Source organism: Schistocerca gregaria, chromosome 6 (assembly GCF_023897955.1).
Source record: "Schistocerca gregaria isolate iqSchGreg1 chromosome 6, iqSchGreg1.2, whole genome shotgun sequence".
Lineage (NCBI taxonomy): Eukaryota > Metazoa > Arthropoda > Insecta > Orthoptera > Acrididae > Schistocerca > Schistocerca gregaria.
Genome location: NC_064925.1, coordinates 395,160,867 through 395,173,242, shown reverse-complemented (window position 1 = coordinate 395,173,242; position 12,376 = coordinate 395,160,867). Strand labels below are relative to the sequence as shown.

The window sequence follows — 12,376 nt, the reverse complement described above, 5'->3', positions numbered from 1 at the left end:
CCGGGTCCCCGTGATCCAGAGATGTTTGTCATATTGCTTGATCCGCTGGATTTACACCTGGAGATATTTTGTAGAGTGCTATTTCGTGTGACAGCAGGAGTACTGTTGAGGTCCCCCAGGCACAATGACTGCAGATTTGAAAGTCAGTCTTGTAATCCGACCTATTATATTGTCATTCATGAACAGCATGCTAGGAAATCTATTCACCTGGATAAAGCTCCTCCATACACCTCTGTCGTACCGCAACGTGTTCCACAGAGTGTCGGCGTGTTGCCTTGCACTGCTCGATGACCAGATTTGTCTCCAGGCGAGCACATATGTGACATCGTCAGACGACAACTCCAGAATTCTCCACAAGCAGCATTGACAGTCGCTCTATTGACCGAGCAAGTGCAATATGCATGAATCTTCAACTGACATCCGGTACTACACAATGCATGCACGTTTGCATGCTTACAATCATCATTTTGGCGGTTACACGGGTTATTAGTGAACTAGTATTTCTCATTTTCAATGGACTATCTCCCGCTTGCATTGACCTATCATCTCACACTATTAATCACTTAAACAAACGTATTCTACAAATTTCACTTTTTGATGTTGTGATTCTTTTCTATCAGTGTATTTGTAAGGTAATCGTTTGCGAAGAAAGTTGCTGATCAGTGAGGAGATGTTTACACCAATTAATCTTATGAGTGACTTAATTCACATCCTATGTAGCCTGTTTAATTGAATTTTGTTTAATATATGTAAACCAGCGTGGTCACTCACGATAAAGTTTGAAACGAAATGAAGTGGCACGAAACCTGAGTATTCCTCAACGAATTCCGATTGAAATAATTTAGAAGTAATTAAACGATCGGCAGCCAAATTGGACAATATCTGTTCACTAACTAAACGATAATTAGAGCAGTACTGAATATGTACCTGATTAACGAAGCGTATGGCAACGGAAGATTCGCGCACTCGTTTCAAACAACGCAAAGCTGTATAAACTAATAATGGGAATCGTTAGCAATGGCTCCTTACTGTCAATAAAATAAAAAGTTATAATATGGAATACGTAATTAACACTCATCACTGAAAATGATTTTCTACTGAAACTTTCCTTTATCACCGTATGAATTTCGTAATGTTAGAGGAACACTAACTCACGTGCCCAGAAACTACGGTATTTGTAAGTGGTCCTCATTTACCTTTCTTACCGTGATTAATTACAAGTAGTTTGACGTAAAAATCACAATTAACCTTCAGAACAATTGCAACGACGTGATATGAACCATGTCAACATAAAATAAAAATATGACGAACAGGGTAAAATGTAATGTGCAAAACTTTTATGTTCTTTCAGTTAAATTTTAATTTTCCAGTACTAATTTAAAAGAAGTAATTATGTTTGCTTTACTTCTCATTTTATTGCAAGAATGGACTTTGCCGCTGATTATTATTTTTGAACACAGGCTTCGACGTACTGAAACGTTTTTAATAATTATCCTCAGTTATACTTCCAGCAAGAAATCAAGCTGGCATTATTACTCTTTATTAGTAATATTCCTTTAGCTTTCACCAACGACGCTTAGATATTCAAGAACAGCAAAAGATTTTGACCAGTTGTAGGTCACAATGTTATGGGGTAATAAACTGATTGGGCTTCAAAGATTTCGATACACAACACATATAATTGAAAGAAAAGTCCACTCAGAGCAATCGGACACCTTGGATAAAGCCTCACAATATTTCAAATATGAACGGAAACGAAACGGCCCTACATTTCATGGTGAATGTTGAGACGTTGTCTTCGGTGTCATCGATAACGTTCTTCTTGCTCCATGTAACAGAGGTACACTTCCAATAATGACCTTACATTGACGTATCTTTTCAGTGTGCACTCAACCTGTGTGTCCACTCACTGCCATTCTTCGCACAGCAGTAGATATGACTCGTAGGCCCTCTGACATTACTCGCCTGTGTTCAGAGATGGTACTAGCATTTTAACTCCAGTCTTAACGAACGGTACGACATTTGCCTGAACTTCCTTATCGACTTTTCCCCGGTACAAAATTCATTAATGTGTAAATTGGAATTCAAAAGTAGACTGGGGCGCCTGCGGAAATTTGAATGGATGAGACAGGTGTGCCACGGTAATCTGTGCTGCAGTATGAACTGCTGTGCGGAGATAGCTTAATGGTCTTCAAAGGCCTTAGTTAATTGTGTTACGTAGAGGTATATTGGAAGACAGTTATTGAGTTGTAGTGTTAGTGCTTTGTGTAGGAATTGTTGATTTTGGTGGGTGTGGTATTTTGTTGAACAATGACTACTGCTGCCAGACCTACCTTCGAACCTCTCTGTGATGGACAGTTGCAGAGGCGAGGAGGATTTGATATAATTTTCAAGACAGTATTCGAGCAGAGATTTGCCATCTCATAATAAACTGAAATACAGACAACATGGACAAGAAACCACTGGGGAACTCAGATCACGATATATCCGCAAAGAACTTGAGAAAAGAGAACGTGAGAAATAAAAGAACAATGACAGGAATCGCCGAACCCAAGAGTCGAGTCACACAAGAGACCCACGCTGGACCAGGTCCATGCTGCAAGCCTAGGTGCTGATGATCCATTAGATGAAAATGATTGAGATGATGGTGACAGTGATGATGATACAGTACAGTTGGTGGCCGAGTTAAAGCGAATAAAAAAGGAACGTTCTATGGAACAGACAAAAAGGTAACCTGACAAACGACAAGAAGAAGAGATGACAAAGAAGGAGAACATTTTGAGTGGAAAACCATTGCTGAATTACTCTTCACAGATGCAGAAGGCAGATTTGAAGGTCGAGAGACGTTCAGATGGAGATATTGTATTCAAGAACTGTGCCCGTTCTGAACCAGAGAAGAAGAAACGTCAATTTATCAATGATTCATTGCAATCAGAGTTTCATAGGAAATTCATAGAGGAATAAGTGAAGTGAAATTTTCTCTGTTTGCATCTGAAAGTGGGATTACAGAAGTTCAGTTCTGGTTTCAGCACAGTTGTGAAAGACAAATTTGAGAGAACCTCTTGAATCAATGTGTAAAGGTTTTGTTGCAGCGGGACAATGTGTGGTTAACTTGAGAAGACTTGCAAATCCATTAATGTTCAATTATAGTCTGAGGTTGTAAAAGTAAATGTGACTCACATGAGAGCTACTACTTGGTTATACAGAAATTAGGAAGTTACATAGAATAATAAATCAAATGAGCTTAAATAGAGCTATTATTGTGTAATACAAGAAACCATATAGTGCTTTGCTGTTTGATAATTCTTTACTATTTTGTGATGCCAAATACTGCAACGAACATTTATTTCTAAGTAGACAAGTGGTGTAATTATTTGCAGATTGTCGTTTGCTATGCAAGTGTCTAACAAATTATTTCTGATACGTTTAGGCCATTATCATGCATCTTTATGCCACAGCCTAGTTACTGACGACAGAAATAACAACTAGTCACTGTACATATTTTTTAATGGGTCGGAATATGTTCACATGATTGTCTGAAATGAATTATGAATGATTAAAAAAAGTGGTAGGAAACGGAAAATCCGGGTTTGATTCCCGGCCTTAGCGCTAATTTTCACTCGCCGCTTCTGTCTATGTACAGAAAATCATATCTGTGAGAGACCAGTAAAGTCTCTGAAATTGTGTCATTTCATAACATACAAAACTGCAACGGTATTCGCATTGATTACAGAAACACGTTCCACTTTCAGTTTACACCTACATCTACGAGACTGCTCTGCTATTCACAATAAAAGGCCTTGCAGAGGGTTCAAGGGACCACTTGAAGCTGTCTCTCTCTACCGTTCCGATAGCGACCGGAGCGCCGGAAAAACGAGCACTTACATTTTCCTATGCGATCCCTGATGTGCCTTCTTTTGTTGTTGTTCTGGTCTTCAGTCCTGAGACTGGTTTGATGCAGCTCTCCATGCCACTCTATCCTGTGCAAACTTCTTCATCTCCCAGTACCTACTGCAACCTAGATCCTTCTTTATCTGTTTAGTGTATTTATCTCTTGGTCCCGCACTACGATTTTTACCCTGCACGCTGCCCTCCATTAGCAAATTGGTGATCCCTTGATGCGTCAGAACATGTCCTACCAACCGATCCCTTCTTCTAGTAAAGTTGTGCCACCAAATTCTCTTCTCCCCAATCCTATTCATTACCTCCTTATTAGTTATATGATCTACCCATCGAATATTCAGCATTCTTCTGTAGCACCACATTTCGAAAGCTTGTATTCTCTTCTTGTCCAAGCTAGATATCGTTCATGTTTCACTTCCATACGTGGCTACACTCCATAAAAACACTTTCAGAAACGACTTCCTGAAACTTAAATCTATACTCGATTTTAACAAATTTCTCTTCTTCAGAAACGCTTTCCTTGCCACTGCCAATCTACATTTTATGTCCTCTCTACTTCGACCATCATCAGTTATTTTGCTCCCCAAATAGCAAAACTCCTTTACTACATTAAGTGTCTCATTTGCTAATCTAATTCCTTCAGCATCGCCCGACTTAATTCGACTAAATTCCAATATCCTAATTTTGCTTTTGTTGATGTTCATCTTATATCCTCCTTTCAAAACACTATCCATTGCGTTGAATTGCTCTTCTATGTCCTTTGCTTTCTCTGACAGAATTACAATGTCATCGGCCAACTTCAAAGTTACAATTTCTTCTCCCTGGATTTTAATACCAACTCGGAATATTTCTTTTGTTTCCTTCACTTCTTGCTCTAAATACAAACTGAATAGCATCGGAGAAGGCTACAACCCTGTCTCACTCCCTTCCCAACCACTGCTTCCCTTTCATGCCCCTCGACTCTTACAACTGCTATCTAGTTTCTGTACTAATTGTAAATAGTCTTTTTCTTTCTGTATTTCACCCCTGCCACCTCCACAATTTGAAGAGAGTATTCCAGCTAACATTGTTAAAAGCTTTCTCTAAGTCTACAAATGCTAGAAACGTAGGTTTGACTTTCCTTAATCTAGCTTCTAAGATAAGTCGTAGGGTCAGTATGGCCTCCAATATTTCTACGAAATCCAAACTGATCTTCACCGAGGTCGGCTTCTACCAGTTTTTCCATTCGTCTGTAAATAATTTGCGTTAGTATTTAGGATCCTTGACATATTAAACTGATTGTTCGATAATTTTCACATCTTTCAACACTTACTTTCTTTGGGATTGGAATTATTATATTCTTCTTGAGGTTTGAGGGTATTTCGCCTGTCTCATGGATCTTGCTCACGAGATGGTAGAGTTTTGTCAGGACTGTCTCTCCCAAGGCCGTCAGTAGTTCCAATGGAATGTTGTCTAATCCTGGGGCCTTGTTGCGACTCAGGTCTTTCAGTGCTCTATCAAACATTTCACGCAGTATCGTATCTCCCATTTCATCCTCATCTACATCCTCTTCTGTTTCCATAATATTGTCCTCAAGTACATCGCCCTTGTATTGACCCTCTATATACTCCTTCCACCTTTGTGCTTTCCCTTCTTTGCTTAGAACTGGGTTTCCATCTGAGCCTTTGATATTCATATAAGTGGTTCTCTTTTCTCAAAATCCGGCAGTATCTAACTTACCCCTCGTGAGATAAGCCTCTACATCCTTACATTTGTCCTCTAGCCATCGCTGCTTAGCCATTTTCCACTTCCTGTCGATCTCATTTTTGAGACTTTTGTATTCATTTTTGGCTGCTTCACTTAGTGCATTTTTGTGTTTTCTCCTTTCATCAAATAAATTCAGTATCTCTTCTGTTACCCAAGGATTTCTACTAGCCCTCGTCTTTTTACCTATTTGGTCCTCTGCTGCCTTCACTATTTCATTCCTCAAAGCTACCCGTTCTTCTTCTACTGTATTTCTTTCCCGCATTCCTGTCAATTGCTCCCTTATGCTCTGCCTGAAACTCTGTACAACCTCTGGTTTAGTCAGTTTGTTCAGGTCCCACCTCCTTAAATTCCCACTTTTTTGCAGTTTCTTCAGTTTTAATGTACAGTTCATAACCAATAGATTGTGGCCAGAGTCTACATCTGCTCCTGGAAAAGTCTTACAATTTAAAACCTGGTTCCTAAATCTCTGTCTTACCATTATATAATCTATCTAAGACCTGTCAGTATCTCTTCTTTTATCGTGATGATTATTTCGCCCCAAGTAGATGGGTTCCAACAGAATGTTTTCGCAATCGGAGGAGAGAAGTGTGTTATAGAAATTTCATGAGAAGATTGCATTGTTAAACGCCTTTGTTTTGATGATTGTAACTCCAATTCATGTAGTCGAGGATAGGGCGGACCAGCACATTCTAAGTTTTCTGCGAATGAATCGCAGTCTTTGGTTAGCTTCAGCCACACTATTGTTTTTGTGAGCGTTCCAATTTAGGTTATTTGTAATTGTAATACCTAAGTATTTAGTTGAATTTGCAGCCTTCAGATTTGTGTGACTTATCGCGTATCGAAATTTAGCGGATTTCTTTTAGTACTCATGTGAATAACTTTAGACTTTCCTTTATTCAGGGTCAATTGAGACATTTCGCATCATAGAGATGTCGTATCTAAATCATTTTGCACTTCGTTTTGATAATCTGATGAGTTACAAAACGGTAAATGACATAATCATCTAGAAACAATCTAAGAGGATTACTCAGATTGTCTTCTATGTCGTTAATATAGATCAGGAACAACAGAGGGCCTATAACACTTCCTTGGGGAACGCCGGATATTATTTCCGGTTTACTAGATCACTTCCCATCTATTACTACGAAGTGTAACCTTTCGGATAGGAAATCACGTATCCAGTCGCACAACTGAGGCGATATTCCATAGGCACGCAGTTTGGTTAGAACACGCTTGTGAGGAACGGTGTCAAAAGACTTGTAGAAATCTAATAATATGGAATCAATCTGACATCCTCTGCACTCATTACTTCATGAGTATAAAGAGCTAGTTGTGATACGCAAGAACGATATTTTCTCAATCCGTGCTGACTATGTGTCAATAAACCGTTTTCTTCGAGGTAATTCATAATGTTCGAACGCAGTATGTTCCTAAACCCTACTGCAAATATAACGTTAGTGATATGGGCCTGCAATTCAGCGGATTACTCCTATTTCCCTTTCTGGGTATTGGTGTGACTTGAGCAATTTTCCAGTCTTTAGCTGCGGATCTTTCTGTGAGGAAGCGGTTGTATATAACTGCTAAAGATGGAGCTATTGTATCAGCATACTCTGAAGAGAATCTGACTGGTACACAATGTGGACCGGAGGACTAGCCTTTATTGATTTAAGCTGCTTTCCTACACCGAGGAGATCTACTTCTATGTTTCTCATCTTGGCAGTTGTTTTTGATTGGAATTGAGGAATATTTACTTCGTCTTCTTTCGTGAAGGAGTTTCGGAAAAAGTTACGTTTTAACAATTACAGGAAAAAATAAGCACATAATACACTGAGGTGATAAAAGTCAGGGGACCGCGAACTGCATATATCCAGGTGTCGATAGCATCGCGTACACAGGGTATAAAAGTGGGATCCATTGGTAAAACTGTCATTTGAACTCTGGTGAGCAATGTGAAAAGGCTCCCCACGTAATTGTGGCCGCAAGATGGGAATTAACAGATTCAGAACGTGGAATGGTAATTGCGTTAGACGCGAGGGACATTCTGTTTCGGAAACTGCGAGGTAATCCTGTATTGGGAGACGTACAGTGTAAGAACCGTTCGTTATTTTCATTTATCATTTAAAATTCACTTACGAAAAAAATTACCAATCCAATAACACGCGCCACCCCATCCTCGTCTTTCTGTGCTTTAAAATCATGTGGCTTGAATTCGTGCCTGATCTATCGCCACGTGGGCACTGGAGAACAGATGTCCCAACAAGGAAATTCTGCTGTGAACAAGTTACACCTTTGAGGGCTTTACTGTCAGGAAAATGTCGTTAACCCTACTCAAAATCTGTGCCGAATAATCCAAATGCTCTTCAAAAATGTGACTTTATATACAGGGCGAAAAGTACTTCAACCGACAAACTCTGGGAGGTTGTAGGGGGACATCAAAACAAATATTTTTCCCTAATGTCATTTTTTTCCTATGAGGAGTACTTAAACCGGTAGAGAAAGATTTATCTGGCGGCAAATTAATTAAACCAACAAACACTTTTCCATTTTTTATGACCAAGAGACAACGCATTAACAAAACCCAATTTCAATTACAGTAGATCTTCAAAAATGCCTCCATTGACACTTAAACAAAGGTTAAAACGTCGGATCATGTTGTCTGATATGGGCAAAAACACCAGTAGTATCCTTAATTGTTGCTGCTGCTATTACTATCCGGTCAACCAGATCCTCTTCTGATGCAACAGGAGTTGCCTAAACAAGATTGCGCATCTCTACCCACACAAAAAATTCCACAGGGGACATATCTAGGGATCGAGCAGGCCATGGTACTGGACCACTTCTGCCAATCCACGTTTCTGGGAATCGTCGGTCCACTGAACGTGCCGGCGCCCTGTCATGATGGAACCACATGTGTTGTCTTGTAGGGAGCGGGACGTCTTCCAATTATTCTGGCAATGCTCTGGCGAGAAAATTGTAATAGTGCCTGACATTTAATGGCCTAGGTAGCAGATACGGCCCAATTCAACAGTCCCCAACAACACCGACCCACACATTAACGAAGAACCGCACTTGATGAGCGCTAGTAACTGTGGCATGTGGGTTGTCCTCACTCCAAACATGCGAGTTGTGCATTTTGAAGACTCCATCACGCCCGAACGTTGCTTCATCGGTAAACAACACAGGGGCTGGAAGTGGAGGATGCATTTCGCACTGTTCCAGGTACCACTATGAAAACTTTGCTCAGGGTGGATAATCAACTGGTTCCAGATTGTGGACACGCTGTAAGTGAAATGGAAGTAACAATTGCTCTCGAAGGACTTTTCTTACTTTCGTGTGATTCGTCCCCATGTTACGTGCAAATGCACGAGTGCTGATTGAAGGATCCCTCTCCACATGCTGCAAGACAGCTTCCTCAAATTGCAGCGTTCTTACCGTGCGACAGTGTCCCTGTCAAGGTATTCTGCTAAGTGACACGGTCTCTCGCAGACGTTGGTACACAGCAGCAAAGGTCGTATGATGCGGGATACGGAGATTAGGATATTGTTGTTGATAAACGCGCTGTGCAGCTCGTCCGTTGTGGTGTACTACGTAGTACTTACCAACCATATCTGTGTAGTCTCTCCAAGTGTATCGATCCATTAGTAAACAGAGACAATGCACTACTACACTGGTGGACAGTTGTCTACAACTGAAGAGTGTATGTAATACGCCATCTAACAACTGAAGATCGTAATACGGCCTCTGACAACTGAAGAGCGTAATATGACCTCCACTGGTTTAAATAATCCTCATAGGAAAAAATGATATTAGGGAAAAATATTTGTTTTGATGTCCCCCACATTCTCCCAGAGTTTGTCGGTTTAAATACATTTCACCCTGTATAAGTAAGTCATCAAGATAATCGTATACACAACTCAAATTAAAATCACCCAGCACAGAATCCAGCATGCTTGACAGGACAGCCCAGGTGGCAAGACCGGAGACACGACTAAATTCAAATACATTACAGTCAGTACAGGAGGCTATGGCACACTTGGATTCCTCGGTTAACGATGACTGGTAAAACACGTGGTTAAATCAATGATGCAGAAATTATGCGCGCCAGCAAACCAGGAAAAACAGTTATGCCAGTCAGGTGCAGGTACCGATCTCATTAAAACCTTTTGGTTAAGGAACCTGTAATCTAGCACCGCTCGATACTCCGCCCCACCAGCCTTAGGCACCAAGAAAATGGGTGAGGCATATGATGAGTATAACGGTATAACAACGTAATCTCGCAACAGCTGAACGACAATACGGCGATGATCTCTCATCGTCGGTGGCGATAACCTGTACGGAGTGTGCCTCAGAGGAATTGCATCAATCAATCGAATGTGATATTAAATACGGTTAGAAAATCCTAACCAGTCAGTCATTACCTCAGGCAATTGATGCCACACCTGAAGCCTCTGGATGGAATTTAGATGGTATCAATCCAGACTTTGCGGTTACAAAAGGGAATTTTAACGCCCTTTCCAAACTGAAAGTAATAGTCCTGCTACATAATTAATAATGTACAGGGTTGCATTCAAAAACTCACATCCTACAATTATATAGGCAGTAAGGTCCCTAACCACCAAGAAATTTAATGGCCATGAAAATTCTCGAACTCCAAGACTGATATGACACAGACGAAGAACTGACAAGAAACGGCCATTAGCGGCGATACATTTACTTTTGACATGAGCAATCGAGCAAAGCCCTACCAGATGGCGCTGGCCGCGGTGGCTGAGCGGTTCTAGGCGCTTCAGTACGGAAACGGGCGACTGCTACGGTCGCAGGTTCGAATCCTGCCTCGGGCATGAATGTGTGTGATGTTCTTAGGTTAGTTAGGCTTAAGTAGTTCTAAGTACTAGGGGACTGCTGACCTCAGAAGTTAAGTCCCATAGTGCTCAGAGCCATTTGCACAACCTGAACATCGTCAAGGATGTATATTGCACTATCCGAGCACGGTATCCCTGCACAATTCAGCTGTACCGCACCACAAACAGCATTCCGGCCGCTGTCTCACCACAACTAGGCCACTGCGAGACAAACACGAGGCTTCACGACTGACGTCGGTAAACGTAAACATATTTACCGGCCTCTTTACGCAAAACACTGCCCAACACCGCGGCGCCAATGACATTCCAGGAGGCGCCACAATCATGAACTTAATTTCTACGGTGATCACGTGCCGCATGGTAACTTCCCGAACGTGCCTCGAATGGACGTCTACTTAAGCAACCTCCCGACTCACAGTCTGCCTCCAGTCAGTCAAGTCACTCCAGTCAACGTCGCGATACGATTTCATTTGGTAATGAGGACGAGTGAGGACCAGCTTGTTGAAAAAGCAAAGTATGTTGCGTCATTGGGGCCCCGTTCGGTCCCCCACTTATGACGAATCGAGATAGTACCACGAACACGTTGGACATCGTTCAGGACGCGTTGGCAGCACCGCTTCCGGACTCAAAAGACGAGCAGTCCACAGCGCCACCACCTCGAGCACAGGCCAGAAAAAATGGAAGAACAGGTTCGACCGCAATGACAGGTCGTAGAATTTCACCGCGTGAAAGGAAGATTAAGCAGATGCCTGCTCCTGATGCTGACAGTTTCGTCAACCACGATAACCTGCGCAAAGAATGCAGTTATTCCCGTTGCTGCCAGCTGACTTTTCTAGTGCCTTGGCACTCTTTATGACGTGCCTGAAGCTCTATAGTGCCCTCCAAGGTGGATCCCCCTTTTCCAATAATTGTACTGCAATCCAAAGAACCTTTCAGTCAACACCAAGAACATCGCAGAAGCTTTGCGACGTCCGTTTACATTGTGAAGTTGGCCGGCACGGATCTTACGCTTCGACCAGTCGATGACTATCGCCGAGTTGCGCAGGAGGCGTCTGAGAAACAGATCGCTTTCTGTCCGCACGCCTCCAAGCCCGACCGCGTCCTGAAGATGGTCCTGCGTGACCTACCCTTCACCATCGAGCCAGAACACATCGAAAAAGAGCTCGTAGTTGAGTTAAACATGTGCAGAATCGTGAAGATAAAGCAGTCCCGATCACGTAAATATCTGCCACTTTTGATAATCATTGCTACAGATAGTGTGCAGAAGAGAAAGCTGCAACAGTTCCCGTGCCTTGTTGAAGTCACGCTGTGGCCAAAAATGTACTCAGCAAATGAGGACCAGCCCAATACATCCTCTCTCACGGCATCAGGCATGTTCCTCTGCACTGTACAATATCGGACAAATGTCTGGAGTGCCCTGAAAATCACAATGCGCTGGACTGCCCTCTTACGAAGAAAGAGAAGCCACAAGCATCCTCTGTGATGGCTACCATGTTGCAAGCTACCGCGACTTCGAGGTCTGGAAACGTGACATTGCCATCCTAAATGGCCAGCTGCCCCACAACACACAGACAAATCGGACAAGCCACCCTCGACAGCACATTCATGTAAGGTGTTATGCAGCTCGACCTGTCTGAAGCCACTACTGCTTCTGCACTAGCAATGCCTTCTTCGGTGTCTACTGCCGGTACTCCAGTAGAGCAGAGGGCACGTGAAGGTTTATAATGCTTCATCTCTGATGTTCCTCCGCCATCATTGGTCCCTTCAACTCAACACATATTTGGTCTACTCAGGATTGCAGAGATAGGTGCAAGAGCCCCAGTTTGAGGACTACTGCCCAGAGCTCTCCCATTGAGATGGCCCCT

The 12,376-nt window shown here is 42.1% G+C and overlaps 1 pseudogene; it reads left to right on the top strand.

The window, feature by feature from the left end:
- The first annotated feature begins 2,310 nt into the window (after positions 1-2,310).
- On the top strand, positions 2,311-2,973 carry LOC126278956 (protein CWC15 homolog B-like; annotated as a pseudogene).
- The last annotated feature ends 9,403 nt before the right edge of the window (positions 2,974-12,376 follow it).